Here is a 15,712-nt window from a genome sequence, read left to right as displayed (position 1 = left end):
AGCGAGGCTCTGGAAGTCTCTGCCCCAGGAAGTGGTGATGGCGGATTCACTGAACAAGTTCAAAGTGGGCCTGGATGCCTTTCTTGAAGAGAAAAATATAATGGGTTATGGTCTCTAGATTTTAAGGACACGTTGATCCAGGGTTTTATACTGACTGCCAGATTTGGAGTCGGGAAGGAATTTTTTCCTCTGAAATAGGGCAATTGGCATGAGCCTCATGGGGGTTTTTGCCTTCCCCTGGATCAACACTGTAGGGGATTGTAGGGCTATAGGTTGGACTTGATGGACTCATGTCTTTATCCAACTTCATCTACTATGTAACTATGAATGGCAGGTATGGAAAGCGGCGGGTTCAGGCCTGAAGCGGAGAACTTGCTGCATCACCATAACAGTTGAAACTCTAACGTTCCAACGGTGTGACTGAATGAGTGGACTGTCGCTCATCCACTAGAGGGAGACAAAGGCCACCTGGAATGCTTTGCTTACACTGTGGCAGCGGCGGCAGCAGCAGCAGCAGCAGCGTGCCTCTCTGCCAGCAACCCAGTTGCGATAGTCTAACCATCTGAGTGTACTGCACAGGTACGCAGCATCGAGCAACAAACTAGCAAGCGAGAGGAAGCAAGGAACGAGCACTGTCTTTCAACCAGAGAAAATCAGGGGAAAGCGCGAACGCAGTCCCCCACTACCACAAATTATGCAGTCGAGTTTCCCGCATTTGGGGAAATCGCAGGGGTCAGCACACCCGGAGTGCAATGGATGAGCCTCACCCTGGGAGAACCACCTTCATGATCATGGTATCTCCCCTGCCAGGTAAGTATGAGTTATTCACCGACTGCTAGGCCAGCGCCCCTCCCCCGCAGCCCTGCCGCATTGGGGAGGCATTGGCCCTTGGCCAACAGAGGTCCACATGGTGCAATGCCACACCGCATGCGTTTTCCTCGGTAGGCGGCCGTAGCACAGGCTGCGCTCCATTCCTCGCCCCGACACCCCGCTGCCTGCATTCAAATGTTCCCGGCTAGGCATTTCCAAGATGCAGTGCAGCAAGGGCATTAGCATAAACGAAAGGGGAGGGGGCGAATGGGTGGCGGCTTCCAGAAACCGAGCTCCGGCTGGGCAGCAGAGTCAGGCACGAGGCAGCTGCGTGCCTTTGGTTTACTTAAGCCGGGATGGCTCATTAGAATTAGAAGAGAAGATGGCTAGACGGTTGGAGGAGTGTTTAAACTAGGTACTGGGGGGAGAGGGTAACATGTAGAGGGCAAGATAGTGTAGAAATGGAAAGAGGGCTAGATACTGAAACTGGGGGTGGAGCAGGGGGTCGGGTTAGAGCAGTCAGTAGGCAGTGGAAGAGTAGGGAAGATAAATCTATGAAATGTATGCATACGAATGCCCGAAGTCTTACTAACAAGATGGAGGAACTAGAAGTGATGATGTTGGAAGACAATTATGACATGGTGGGGGGTAAGTGAGACATGGCTGGACTCTAGCTATGACTGGGCTGTAAATAAACAAGGGTACAGTATGTTTAGAAAGGAGCGTACAAATAAGAAAGGGGGAGGGGTTTGCTTATACGTAAAAAACGGCCTTAAGCCAGTCCTGCGTGAGGACATCTGGGAGGAAAATGATTATGTGGAGTCCTTATGGGTGGAGATTACGGGAGGAACAAAAAATAATAAAATACTGATAGGGGTTTGTTATAAATCTCCAAATATAATGGAAGAAGCTGAAAATGTACTAATAAAACAAATAGATGAGGCCGCAAAGCAGAATAAAGTCATTATTATGGGGGATTTCAACTACCCAGATATCAACTGGGAGGCAGAAACCTGCAGATCCAACAAAGGGAGCAGGTTCTTGTCAGTAATAAAAGACAATTACCTATCGCAACTAGTGCAGGACCCAACAAGAGGCCAGGCCCTTTTAGACCTAATTTTAACAAATGAACCTGACACACTATCAAAAGTGGAGGTTGGGGGACATCTGGGTAATAGTGACCATAACAGAATAAGTTTTCTTGTACACATTAAGAAGACGTTCATTAGAGGGGGTACAAAAACACTAAACTTCAGGAAGGCAAATTTTAACCAGCTGAGAGAGGAGCCTAGCAGCATAAACTGGGACAATGTCCTCAACGTGACGGGAACACAAACTAAATGGGACATCTTCAAAAATATACTAAATAAGAGCACTAGAAAACACATACCCTATGGGAATAAGCGGGCTAGAAATCATAGAAAACCAATATGGCTAACTAAAACAGTACAGAATGCAATGAGGGATAAAAAGGAAGCATTTAAAGTACTAAAACAAGAGAGTAGCGACACAGCATTAAAAAACTATAACAGAGAAAAATAAATTGTGCAAAAAACAAATAAAGGAGGCGAAGATTGAGGCTGAGAGAAAAATTGCCAAGGAAAGTAAAAGTAATCCAAAATTATTCTTCAATTACATAAATAATAAGAGAATAAAAACTGACAATGTCGGCACTCTCAAAAATAATCTGGGTGTAATGGTGGAGGAGGATGAGGAAAGAGCACAAGTATTAAATGCCTTCTTCTCTACAGTGTTTACACAAGAATATCCATTGGCCGGCAACATGATTAGGGGTAATGTTAACTCTCAATTAAATGTCACCTGCTTAACCCAGGAAGAAGTGCAGCGCCGCCTGCAAAACACTAAAATAGAGAAATCGCCCGGTCCAGATGGTATACACCCCCGAGTTCTGAGGGAATTAAGCATGGTCATAGATAGACCCTTGTATCTAATATTTAAGGATTCAGTAATGACTGGGTCTGTTCCACAGGATTGGCGAATAGCAAATGTGGTGCCAATTTTCAAAAAGGGGTGTAAAAGGGAACCTGGAAACTATAGGCCAGTAAGTTTAACTTCTGTGGTGGGAAAGATATTTGAGGGCTTTCTAAGAGATGCTATCCTGGGGTATCTCAATGTAAATAATCTTATAACACCCAATCAGCATGGGTTTATGAGGAATCGGTCCTGTCAGACTAATCTGATCAGCTTCTATGAGGAGGTCAGTTCAAGACTGGACATGGCTAATGCAGTAGACGTGGTGTACCTGGACTTTTCAAAGGCTTTTGATACTGTTCCAGATAAACGGTTGGGATGCAAAATGAGATTGTTGGGACTGGGGGGAAACATATGCATTTGGGTTAGCAACTGGCTCACTGATAGGAAACAGAGGGTACTTGTTAATGGTAAATATTCAGACGGGGCCACAGTCACCAGTGGGGTGCCGCAGGGGTCAGTATTAGGTCCTCTCTTGTTTAACATCTTTATTAATGACCTGGTAGAGGGTTTACAAAGCAGGGTGTCTATATTTGCAGATGATACTAAACTTTGTAGGGTAATCAATAATGAGGAGGATAGTAGAATATTGCAAGGGGATCTAAGGAAACTGGAAGCATGGGCGGAGACTTGGCAAATGAAGTTTAATGTTGACAAATGTAAAGTAATGCACTTTGGGCGACGTAATAAAATGTATGACTATGTACTAAATAGTAAATTACTGGGTAAGACTGTCAATGAAAAAGACTTAGGGATTTTGGTGGACAGCAAGCTTACCTTTAATGACCAGTGTCAGGCAGCTGCTGCCAAGGCAAATAAAATTATGGGATGCATCAAAAGAGGTCTAGATTCTCATGACAAGGACATAGTTATGCCTCTATACAAATCACTGGTACGGCCACACTTAGAATATTGTGCACAATTTTGGGCCCCGATATACAAGAAAGACATACGTGAACTTGAAAAAGTGCAAAGACGGGCAACCAAAATGATTAGGGGAATGGGTGGACTGGAGTACAACGATAGATTAACAAACTTGGGGTTATTCAGCTTAGAGAAAAGACGTCTACGGGGAGATCTAATAACAATGTACAAATACATGAAGGGACAATACAAAGAACTTTCTAAGGATCTTTTTACTCCTAGGCCAGTGACAGTGACAAGAGGACATCCACTACGTATGGAGGAGAGAAGGTTTCACCAGAAACATAGAAGGGGATTCTTCACAGTAAGAACAGCGAGGCTCTGGAAGTCTCTGCCCCAGGAAGTGGTGATGGCGGATTCACTGAACAAGTTCAAAGTGGGCCTGGATGCCTTTCTTGAAGAGAAAAATATAATGGGTTATGGTCTCTAGATTTTAAGGACACGTTGATCCAGGGTTTTATACTGACTGCCAGATTTGGAGTCGGGAAGGAATTTTTTCCTCTGAAATAGGGCAATTGGCATGAGCCTCATGGGGGTTTTTGCCTTCCCCTGGATCAACACTGTAGGGGATTGTAGGGCTATAGGTTGGACTTGATGGACTCATGTCTTTATCCAACTTCATCTACTATGTAACTATGAATGGCAGGTATGGAAAGCGGCGGGTTCAGGCCTGAAGCGGAGAACTTGCTGCATCACCATAACAGTTGAAACTCTAACGTTCCAACGGTGTGACTGAATGAGTGGACTGTCGCTCATCCACTAGAGGGAGACAAAGGCCACCTGGAATGCTTTGCTTACACTGTGGCAGCGGCGGCAGCAGCAGCAGCAGCAGCGTGCCTCTCTGCCAGCAACCCGGTTGCGATAGTCTAACCATCTGAGTGTACTGCACAGGTACGCAGCATCGAGCAACAAACTAGCAAGCGAGAGGAAGCAAGGAACGAGCACTGTCTTTCAACCAGAGAAAATCAGGGGAAAGCGCGAACGCAGTCCCCCACTACCACAAATTATGCAGTCGAGTTTCCCGCATTTGGGGAAATCGCAGGGGTCAGCACACCCGGAGTGCAATGGATGAGCCTCACCCTGGGAGAACCACCTTCATGATCATGGTATCTCCCCTGCCAGGTAAGTATGAGTTATTCACCGACTGCTAGGCCAGCGCCCCTCCCCCGCAGCCCTGCCGCATTGGGGAGGCATTGGCCCTTGGCCAACAGAGGTCCGCATGGTGCAATGCCACACCGCATGCGTTTTCCTCGGTAGGCGGCCGTAGCACAGGCTGCGCTCCATTCCTCGCCCCGACACCCCGCTGCCTGCATTCAAATGTTCCCGGCTAGGCATTTCCAAGATGCAGTGCAGCAAGGGCATTAGCATAAAACGAAAGGGGAGGGGGCGAATGGGTGGCGGCTTCCAGAAACCGAGCTCCGGCTGGGCAGCAGAGTCAGGCACGAGGCAGCTGCGTGCCTTTGGTTTACTTAAGCCGGGATGGCTCATTAGAATTAGAAGAGAAGATGGCTAGACGGTTGGAGGAGTGTTTAAACTAGGTACTGGGGGGAGAGGGTAACATGTAGAGGGCAAGATAGTGTAGAAATGGAAAGAGGGCTAGATACTGAAACTGGGGGTGGAGCAGGGGGTCGGGTTAGAGCAGTCAGTAGGCAGTGGAAGAGTAGGGAAGATAAATCTATGAAATGTATGCATACGAATGCCCGAAGTCTTACTAACAAGATGGAGGAACTAGAAGTGATGATGTTGGAAGACAATTATGACATGGTGGGGGGTAAGTGAGACATGGCTGGACTCTAGCTATGACTGGGCTGTAAATAAACAAGGGTACAGTATGTTTAGAAAGGAGCGTACAAATAAGAAAGGGGGAGGGGTTTGCTTATACGTAAAAAACGGCCTTAAGCCAGTCCTGCGTGAGGACATCTGGGAGGAAAATGATTATGTGGAGTCCTTATGGGTGGAGATTACGGGAGGAACAAAAAATAATAAAATACTGATAGGGGTTTGTTATAAATCTCCAAATATAATGGAAGAAGCTGAAAATGTACTAATAAAACAAATAGATGAGGCCGCAAAGCAGAATAAAGTCATTATTATGGGGGATTTCAACTACCCAGATATCAACTGGGAGGCAGAAACCTGCAGATCCAACAAAGGGAGCAGGTTCTTGTCAGTAATAAAAGACAATTACCTATCGCAACTAGTGCAGGACCCAACAAGAGGCCAGGCCCTTTTAGACCTAATTTTAACAAATGAACCTGACACACTATCAAAAGTGGAGGTTGGGGGACATCTGGGTAATAGTGACCATAACAGAATAAGTTTTCTTGTACACATTAAGAAGACGTTCATTAGAGGGGGTACAAAAACACTAAACTTCAGGAAGGCAAATTTTAACCAGCTGAGAGAGGAGCCTAGCAGCATAAACTGGGACAATGTCCTCAACGTGACGGGAACACAAACTAAATGGGACATCTTCAAAAATATACTAAATAAGAGCACTAGAAAACACATACCCTATGGGAATAAGCGGGCTAGAAATCATAGAAAACCAATATGGCTAACTAAAACAGTACAGAATGCAATGAGGGATAAAAAGGAAGCATTTAAAGTACTAAAACAAGAGAGTAGCGACACAGCATTAAAAAACTATAACAGAGAAAAATAAATTGTGCAAAAAACAAATAAAGGAGGCGAAGATTGAGGCTGAGAGAAAAATTGCCAAGGAAAGTAAAAGTAATCCAAAATTATTCTTCAATTACATAAATAATAAGAGAATAAAAACTGACAATGTCGGCACTCTCAAAAATAATCTGGGTGTAATGGTGGAGGAGGATGAGGAAAGAGCACAAGTATTAAATGCCTTCTTCTCTACAGTGTTTACACAAGAATATCCATTGGCCGGCAACATGATTAGGGGTAATGTTAACTCTCAATTAAATGTCACCTGCTTAACCCAGGAAGAAGTGCAGCGCCGCCTGCAAAACACTAAAATAGAGAAATCGCCCGGTCCAGATGGTATACACCCCCGAGTTCTGAGGGAATTAAGCATGGTCATAGATAGACCCTTGTATCTAATATTTAAGGATTCAGTAATGACTGGGTCTGTTCCACAGGATTGGCGAATAGCAAATGTGGTGCCAATTTTCAAAAAGGGGTGTAAAAGGGAACCTGGAAACTATAGGCCAGTAAGTTTAACTTCTGTGGTGGGAAAGATATTTGAGGGCTTTCTAAGAGATGCTATCCTGGGGTATCTCAATGTAAATAATCTTATAACACCCAATCAGCATGGGTTTATGAGGAATCGGTCCTGTCAGACTAATCTGATCAGCTTCTATGAGGAGGTCAGTTCAAGACTGGACATGGCTAATGCAGTAGACGTGGTGTACCTGGACTTTTCAAAGGCTTTTGATACTGTTCCAGATAAACGGTTGGGATGCAAAATGAGATTGTTGGGACTGGGGGGAAACATATGCATTTGGGTTAGCAACTGGCTCACTGATAGGAAACAGAGGGTACTTGTTAATGGTAAATATTCAGACGGGGCCACAGTCACCAGTGGGGTGCCGCAGGGGTCAGTATTAGGTCCTCTCTTGTTTAACATCTTTATTAATGACCTGGTAGAGGGTTTACAAAGCAGGGTGTCTATATTTGCAGATGATACTAAACTTTGTAGGGTAATCAATAATGAGGAGGATAGTAGAATATTGCAAGGGGATCTAAGGAAACTGGAAGCATGGGCGGAGACTTGGCAAATGAAGTTTAATGTTGACAAATGTAAAGTAATGCACTTTGGGCGACGTAATAAAATGTATGACTATGTACTAAATAGTAAATTACTGGGTAAGACTGTCAATGAAAAAGACTTAGGGATTTTGGTGGACAGCAAGCTTACCTTTAATGACCAGTGTCAGGCAGCTGCTGCCAAGGCAAATAAAATTATGGGATGCATCAAAAGAGGTCTAGATTCTCATGACAAGGACATAGTTATGCCTCTATACAAATCACTGGTACGGCCACACTTAGAATATTGTGCACAATTTTGGGCCCCGATATACAAGAAAGACATACGTGAACTTGAAAAAGTGCAAAGACGGGCAACCAAAATGATTAGGGGAATGGGTGGACTGGAGTACAACGATAGATTAACAAACTTGGGGTTATTCAGCTTAGAGAAAAGACGTCTACGGGGAGATCTAATAACAATGTACAAATACATGAAGGGACAATACAAAGAACTTTCTAAGGATCTTTTTACTCCTAGGCCAGTGACAGTGACAAGAGGACATCCACTACGTATGGAGGAGAGAAGGTTTCACCAGAAACATAGAAGGGGATTCTTCACAGTAAGAACAGCGAGGCTCTGGAAGTCTCTGCCCCAGGAAGTGGTGATGGCGGATTCACTGAACAAGTTCAAAGTGGGCCTGGATGCCTTTCTTGAAGAGAAAAATATAATGGGTTATGGTCTCTAGATTTTAAGGACACGTTGATCCAGGGTTTTATACTGACTGCCAGATTTGGAGTCGGGAAGGAATTTTTTCCTCTGAAATAGGGCAATTGGCATGAGCCTCATGGGGGTTTTTGCCTTCCCCTGGATCAACACTGTAGGGGATTGTAGGGCTATAGGTTGGACTTGATGGACTCATGTCTTTATCCAACTTCATCTACTATGTAACTATGAATGGCAGGTATGGAAAGCGGCGGGTTCAGGCCTGAAGCGGAGAACTTGCTGCATCACCATAACAGTTGAAACTCTAACGTTCCAACGGTGTGACTGAATGAGTGGACTGTCGCTCATCCACTAGAGGGAGACAAAGGCCACCTGGAATGCTTTGCTTACACTGTGGCAGCGGCGGCAGCAGCAGCAGCAGCAGCGTGCCTCTCTGCCAGCAACCCAGTTGCGATAGTCTAACCATCTGAGTGTACTGCACAGGTACGCAGCATCGAGCAACAAACTAGCAAGCGAGAGGAAGCAAGGAACGAGCACTGTCTTTCAACCAGAGAAAATCAGGGGAAAGCGCGAACGCAGTCCCCCACTACCACAAATTATGCAGTCGAGTTTCCCGCATTTGGGGAAATCGCAGGGGTCAGCACACCCGGAGTGCAATGGATGAGCCTCACCCTGGGAGAACCACCTTCATGATCATGGTATCTCCCCTGCCAGGTAAGTATGAGTTATTCACCGACTGCTAGGCCAGCGCCCCTCCCCCGCAGCCCTGCCGCATTGGGGAGGCATTGGCCCTTGGCCAACAGAGGTCCGCATGGTGCAATGCCACACCGCATGCGTTTTCCTCGGTAGGCGGCCGTAGCACAGGCTGCGCTCCATTCCTCGCCCCGACACCCCGCTGCCTGCATTCAAATGTTCCCGGCTAGGCATTTCCAAGATGCAGTGCAGCAAGGGCATTAGCATAAAACGAAAGGGGAGGGGGCGAATGGGTGGCGGCTTCCAGAAACCGAGCTCCGGCTGGGCAGCAGAGTCAGGCACGAGGCAGCTGCGTGCCTTTGGTTTACTTAAGCCGGGATGGCTCATTAGAATTAGAAGAGAAGATGGCTAGACGGTTGGAGGAGTGTTTAAACTAGGTACTGGGGGGAGAGGGTAACATGTAGAGGGCAAGATAGTGTAGAAATGGAAAGAGGGCTAGATACTGAAACTGGGGGTGGAGCAGGGGGTCGGGTTAGAGCAGTCAGTAGGCAGTGGAAGAGTAGGGAAGATAAATCTATGAAATGTATGCATACGAATGCCCGAAGTCTTACTAACAAGATGGAGGAACTAGAAGTGATGATGTTGGAAGACAATTATGACATGGTGGGGGGTAAGTGAGACATGGCTGGACTCTAGCTATGACTGGGCTGTAAATAAACAAGGGTACAGTATGTTTAGAAAGGAGCGTACAAATAAGAAAGGGGGAGGGGTTTGCTTATACGTAAAAAACGGCCTTAAGCCAGTCCTGCGTGAGGACATCTGGGAGGAAAATGATTATGTGGAGTCCTTATGGGTGGAGATTACGGGAGGAACAAAAAATAATAAAATACTGATAGGGGTTTGTTATAAATCTCCAAATATAATGGAAGAAGCTGAAAATGTACTAATAAAACAAATAGATGAGGCCGCAAAGCAGAATAAAGTCATTATTATGGGGGATTTCAACTACCCAGATATCAACTGGGAGGCAGAAACCTGCAGATCCAACAAAGGGAGCAGGTTCTTGTCAGTAATAAAAGACAATTACCTATCGCAACTAGTGCAGGACCCAACAAGAGGCCAGGCCCTTTTAGACCTAATTTTAACAAATGAACCTGACACACTATCAAAAGTGGAGGTTGGGGGACATCTGGGTAATAGTGACCATAACAGAATAAGTTTTCTTGTACACATTAAGAAGACGTTCATTAGAGGGGGTACAAAAACACTAAACTTCAGGAAGGCAAATTTTAACCAGCTGAGAGAGGAGCCTAGCAGCATAAACTGGGACAATGTCCTCAACGTGACGGGAACACAAACTAAATGGGACATCTTCAAAAATATACTAAATAAGAGCACTAGAAAACACATACCCTATGGGAATAAGCGGGCTAGAAATCATAGAAAACCAATATGGCTAACTAAAACAGTACAGAATGCAATGAGGGATAAAAAGGAAGCATTTAAAGTACTAAAACAAGAGAGTAGCGACACAGCATTAAAAAACTATAACAGAGAAAAATAAATTGTGCAAAAAACAAATAAAGGAGGCGAAGATTGAGGCTGAGAGAAAAATTGCCAAGGAAAGTAAAAGTAATCCAAAATTATTCTTCAATTACATAAATAATAAGAGAATAAAAACTGACAATGTCGGCACTCTCAAAAATAATCTGGGTGTAATGGTGGAGGAGGATGAGGAAAGAGCACAAGTATTAAATGCCTTCTTCTCTACAGTGTTTACACAAGAATATCCATTGGCCGGCAACATGATTAGGGGTAATGTTAACTCTCAATTAAATGTCACCTGCTTAACCCAGGAAGAAGTGCAGCGCCGCCTGCAAAACACTAAAATAGAGAAATCGCCCGGTCCAGATGGTATACACCCCCGAGTTCTGAGGGAATTAAGCATGGTCATAGATAGACCCTTGTATCTAATATTTAAGGATTCAGTAATGACTGGGTCTGTTCCACAGGATTGGCGAATAGCAAATGTGGTGCCAATTTTCAAAAAGGGGTGTAAAAGGGAACCTGGAAACTATAGGCCAGTAAGTTTAACTTCTGTGGTGGGAAAGATATTTGAGGGCTTTCTAAGAGATGCTATCCTGGGGTATCTCAATGTAAATAATCTTATAACACCCAATCAGCATGGGTTTATGAGGAATCGGTCCTGTCAGACTAATCTGATCAGCTTCTATGAGGAGGTCAGTTCAAGACTGGACATGGCTAATGCAGTAGACGTGGTGTACCTGGACTTTTCAAAGGCTTTTGATACTGTTCCAGATAAACGGTTGGGATGCAAAATGAGATTGTTGGGACTGGGGGGAAACATATGCATTTGGGTTAGCAACTGGCTCACTGATAGGAAACAGAGGGTACTTGTTAATGGTAAATATTCAGACGGGGCCACAGTCACCAGTGGGGTGCCGCAGGGGTCAGTATTAGGTCCTCTCTTGTTTAACATCTTTATTAATGACCTGGTAGAGGGTTTACAAAGCAGGGTGTCTATATTTGCAGATGATACTAAACTTTGTAGGGTAATCAATAATGAGGAGGATAGTAGAATATTGCAAGGGGATCTAAGGAAACTGGAAGCATGGGCGGAGACTTGGCAAATGAAGTTTAATGTTGACAAATGTAAAGTAATGCACTTTGGGCGACGTAATAAAATGTATGACTATGTACTAAATAGTAAATTACTGGGTAAGACTGTCAATGAAAAAGACTTAGGGATTTTGGTGGACAGCAAGCTTACCTTTAATGACCAGTGTCAGGCAGCTGCTGCCAAGGCAAATAAAATTATGGGATGCATCAAAAGAGGTCTAGATTCTCATGACAAGGACATAGTTATGCCTCTATACAAATCACTGGTACGGCCACACTTAGAATATTGTGCACAATTTTGGGCCCCGATATACAAGAAAGACATACGTGAACTTGAAAAAGTGCAAAGACGGGCAACCAAAATGATTAGGGGAATGGGTGGACTGGAGTACAACGATAGATTAACAAACTTGGGGTTATTCAGCTTAGAGAAAAGACGTCTACGGGGAGATCTAATAACAATGTACAAATACATGAAGGGACAATACAAAGAACTTTCTAAGGATCTTTTTACTCCTAGGCCAGTGACAGTGACAAGAGGACATCCACTACGTATGGAGGAGAGAAGGTTTCACCAGAAACATAGAAGGGGATTCTTCACAGTAAGAACAGCGAGGCTCTGGAAGTCTCTGCCCCAGGAAGTGGTGATGGCGGATTCACTGAACAAGTTCAAAGTGGGCCTGGATGCCTTTCTTGAAGAGAAAAATATAATGGGTTATGGTCTCTAGATTTTAAGGACACGTTGATCCAGGGTTTTATACTGACTGCCAGATTTGGAGTCGGGAAGGAATTTTTTCCTCTGAAATAGGGCAATTGGCATGAGCCTCATGGGGGTTTTTGCCTTCCCCTGGATCAACACTGTAGGGGATTGTAGGGCTATAGGTTGGACTTGATGGACTCATGTCTTTATCCAACTTCATCTACTATGTAACTATGAATGGCAGGTATGGAAAGCGGCGGGTTCAGGCCTGAAGCGGAGAACTTGCTGCATCACCATAACAGTTGAAACTCTAACGTTCCAACGGTGTGACTGAATGAGTGGACTGTCGCTCATCCACTAGAGGGAGACAAAGGCCACCTGGAATGCTTTGCTTACACTGTGGCAGCGGCGGCAGCAGCAGCGTGCCTCTCTGCCAGCAACCCGGTTGCGATAGTCTAACCATCTGAGTGTACTGCACAGGTACGCAGCATCGAGCAACAAACTAGCAAGCGAGAGGAAGCAAGGAACGAGCACTGTCTTTCAACCAGAGAAAATCAGGGGAAAGCGCGAACGCAGTCCCCCACTACCACAAATTATGCAGTCGAGTTTCCCGCATTTGGGGAAATCGCAGGGGTCAGCACACCCGGAGTGCAATGGATGAGCCTCACCCTGGGAGAACCACCTTCATGGTATCTCCCCTGCCAGGTAAGTATGAGTTATTCACCGACTGCTAGGCCAGCGCCCCTCCCCCGCAGCCCTGCCGCATTGGGGAGGCATTGGCCCTTGGCCAACAGAGGTCCGCATGGTGCAATGCCACACCGCATGCGTTTTCCTCGGTAGGCGGCCGTAGCACAGGCTGCGCTCCATTCCTCGCCCCGACACCCCGCTGCCTGCATTCAAATGTTCCCGGCTAGGCATTTCCAAGATGCAGTGCAGCAAGGGCATTAGCATAAAACGAAAGGGGAGGGGGCGAATGGGTGGCGGCTTCCAGAAACCGAGCTCCGGCTGGGCAGCAGAGTCAGGCACGAGGCAGCTGCGTGCCTTTGGTTTACTTAAGCCGGGATGGCTCATTAGAATTAGAAGAGAAGATGGCTAGACGGTTGGAGGAGTGTTTAAACTAGGTACTGGGGGGAGAGGGTAACATGTAGAGGGCAAGATAGTGTAGAAATGGAAAGAGGGCTAGATACTGAAACTGGGGGTGGAGCAGGGGGTCGGGTTAGAGCAGTCAGTAGGCAGTGGAAGAGTAGGGAAGATAAATCTATGAAATGTATGCATACGAATGCCCGAAGTCTTACTAACAAGATGGAGGAACTAGAAGTGATGATGTTGGAAGACAATTATGACATGGTGGGGGGTAAGTGAGACATGGCTGGACTCTAGCTATGACTGGGCTGTAAATAAACAAGGGTACAGTATGTTTAGAAAGGAGCGTACAAATAAGAAAGGGGGAGGGGTTTGCTTATACGTAAAAAACGGCCTTAAGCCAGTCCTGCGTGAGGACATCTGGGAGGAAAATGATTATGTGGAGTCCTTATGGGTGGAGATTACGGGAGGAACAAAAAATAATAAAATACTGATAGGGGTTTGTTATAAATCTCCAAATATAATGGAAGAAGCTGAAAATGTACTAATAAAACAAATAGATGAGGCCGCAAAGCAGAATAAAGTCATTATTATGGGGGATTTCAACTACCCAGATATCAACTGGGAGGCAGAAACCTGCAGATCCAACAAAGGGAGCAGGTTCTTGTCAGTAATAAAAGACAATTACCTATCGCAACTAGTGCAGGACCCAACAAGAGGCCAGGCCCTTTTAGACCTAATTTTAACAAATGAACCTGCCACACTATCAAAAGTGGAGGTTGGGGGACATCTGGGTAATAGTGACCATAACAGAATAAGTTTTCTTGTACACATTAAGAAGACGTTCATTAGAGGGGGTACAAAAACACTAAACTTCAGGAAGGCAAATTTTAACCAGCTGAGAGAGGAGCCTAGCAGCATAAACTGGGACAATGTCCTCAACGTGACGGGAACACAAACTAAATGGGACATCTTCAAAAATATACTAAATAAGAGCACTAGAAAACACATACCCTATGGGAATAAGCGGGCTAGAAATCATAGAAAACCAATATGGCTAACTAAAACAGTACAGAATGCAATGAGGGATAAAAAGGAAGCATTTAAAGTACTAAAACAAGAGAGTAGCGACACAGCATTAAAAAACTATAACAGAGAAAAATAAATTGTGCAAAAAACAAATAAAGGAGGCGAAGATTGAGGCTGAGAGAAAAATTGCCAAGGAAAGTAAAAGTAATCCAAAATTATTCTTCAATTACATAAATAATAAGAGAATAAAAACTGACAATGTCGGCACTCTCAAAAATAATCTGGGTGTAATGGTGGAGGAGGATGAGGAAAGAGCACAAGTATTAAATGCCTTCTTCTCTACAGTGTTTACACAAGAATATCCATTGGCCGGCAACATGATTAGGGGTAATGTTAACTCTCAATTAAATGTCACCTGCTTAACCCAGGAAGAAGTGCAGCGCCGCCTGCAAAACACTAAAATAGAGAAATCGCCCGGTCCAGATGGTATACACCCCCGAGTTCTGAGGGAATTAAGCATGGTCATAGATAGACCCTTGTATCTAATATTTAAGGATTCAGTAATGACTGGGTCTGTTCCACAGGATTGGCGAATAGCAAATGTGGTGCCAATTTTCAAAAAGGGGTGTAAAAGGGAACCTGGAAACTATAGGCCAGTAAGTTTAACTTCTGTGGTGGGAAAGATATTTGAGGGCTTTCTAAGAGATGCTATCCTGGGGTATCTCAATGTAAATAATCTTATAACACCCAATCAGCATGGGTTTATGAGGAATCGGTCCTGTCAGACTAATCTGATCAGCTTCTATGAGGAGGTCAGTTCAAGACTGGACATGGCTAATGCAGTAGACGTGGTGTACCTGGACTTTTCAAAGGCTTTTGATACTGTTCCAGATAAACGGTTGGGATGCAAAATGAGATTGTTGGGACTGGGGGGAAACATATGCATTTGGGTTAGCAACTGGCTCACTGATAGGAAACAGAGGGTACTTGTTAATGGTAAATATTCAGACGGGGCCACAGTCACCAGTGGGGTGCCGCAGGGGTCAGTATTAGGTCCTCTCTTGTTTAACATCTTTATTAATGACCTGGTAGAGGGTTTACAAAGCAGGGTGTCTATATTTGCAGATGATACTAAACTTTGTAGGGTAATCAATAATGAGGAGGATAGTAGAATATTGCAAGGGGATCTAAGGAAACTGGAAGCATGGGCGGAGACTTGGCAAATGAAGTTTAATGTTGACAAATGTAAAGTAATGCACTTTGGGCGACGTAATAAAATGTATGACTATGTACTAAATAGTAAATTACTGGGTAAGACTGTCAATGAAAAAGACTTAGGGATTTTGGTGGACAGCAAGCTTACCTTTAATGACCAGTGTCAGGCAGCTGCTGCC

The 15,712-nt window shown here is 44.8% G+C and overlaps 4 non-coding genes across 4 annotated transcripts; all 4 read right to left on the bottom strand.

Annotated features, from left to right (window-relative positions):
• Window positions 1-654: 654 nt before the first annotated feature.
• Window positions 655-818, bottom strand: LOC142190615 (U1 spliceosomal RNA). Its single transcript, XR_012714300.1, has one exon. It is a non-coding gene; the product is annotated as a U1 spliceosomal RNA (small nuclear RNA).
• Window positions 819-4,692: 3,874 nt separating this feature from the next.
• Window positions 4,693-4,856, bottom strand: LOC142190614 (U1 spliceosomal RNA). The gene has a single exon (XR_012714299.1). It is a non-coding gene; the product is annotated as a U1 spliceosomal RNA (small nuclear RNA).
• A 3,875-nt stretch (window positions 4,857-8,731) lies between these two features.
• Window positions 8,732-8,895, bottom strand: LOC142190612 (U1 spliceosomal RNA). The gene has a single exon (XR_012714298.1). It is a non-coding gene; the product is annotated as a U1 spliceosomal RNA (small nuclear RNA).
• Window positions 8,896-12,761: 3,866 nt separating this feature from the next.
• LOC142190729 (U1 spliceosomal RNA) lies at window positions 12,762-12,919 on the bottom strand. The gene has a single exon (XR_012714409.1). It is a non-coding gene; the product is annotated as a U1 spliceosomal RNA (small nuclear RNA).
• Between the last annotated feature and the right edge of the window lie 2,793 nt (window positions 12,920-15,712).

The sequence above is a fragment of the Leptodactylus fuscus genome, chromosome 1 (genome assembly GCF_031893055.1).
Source record: "Leptodactylus fuscus isolate aLepFus1 chromosome 1, aLepFus1.hap2, whole genome shotgun sequence".
Classification (NCBI taxonomy): domain Eukaryota; kingdom Metazoa; phylum Chordata; class Amphibia; order Anura; family Leptodactylidae; genus Leptodactylus; species Leptodactylus fuscus.
This window is presented reverse-complemented; position numbering and strand designations above follow the sequence as displayed.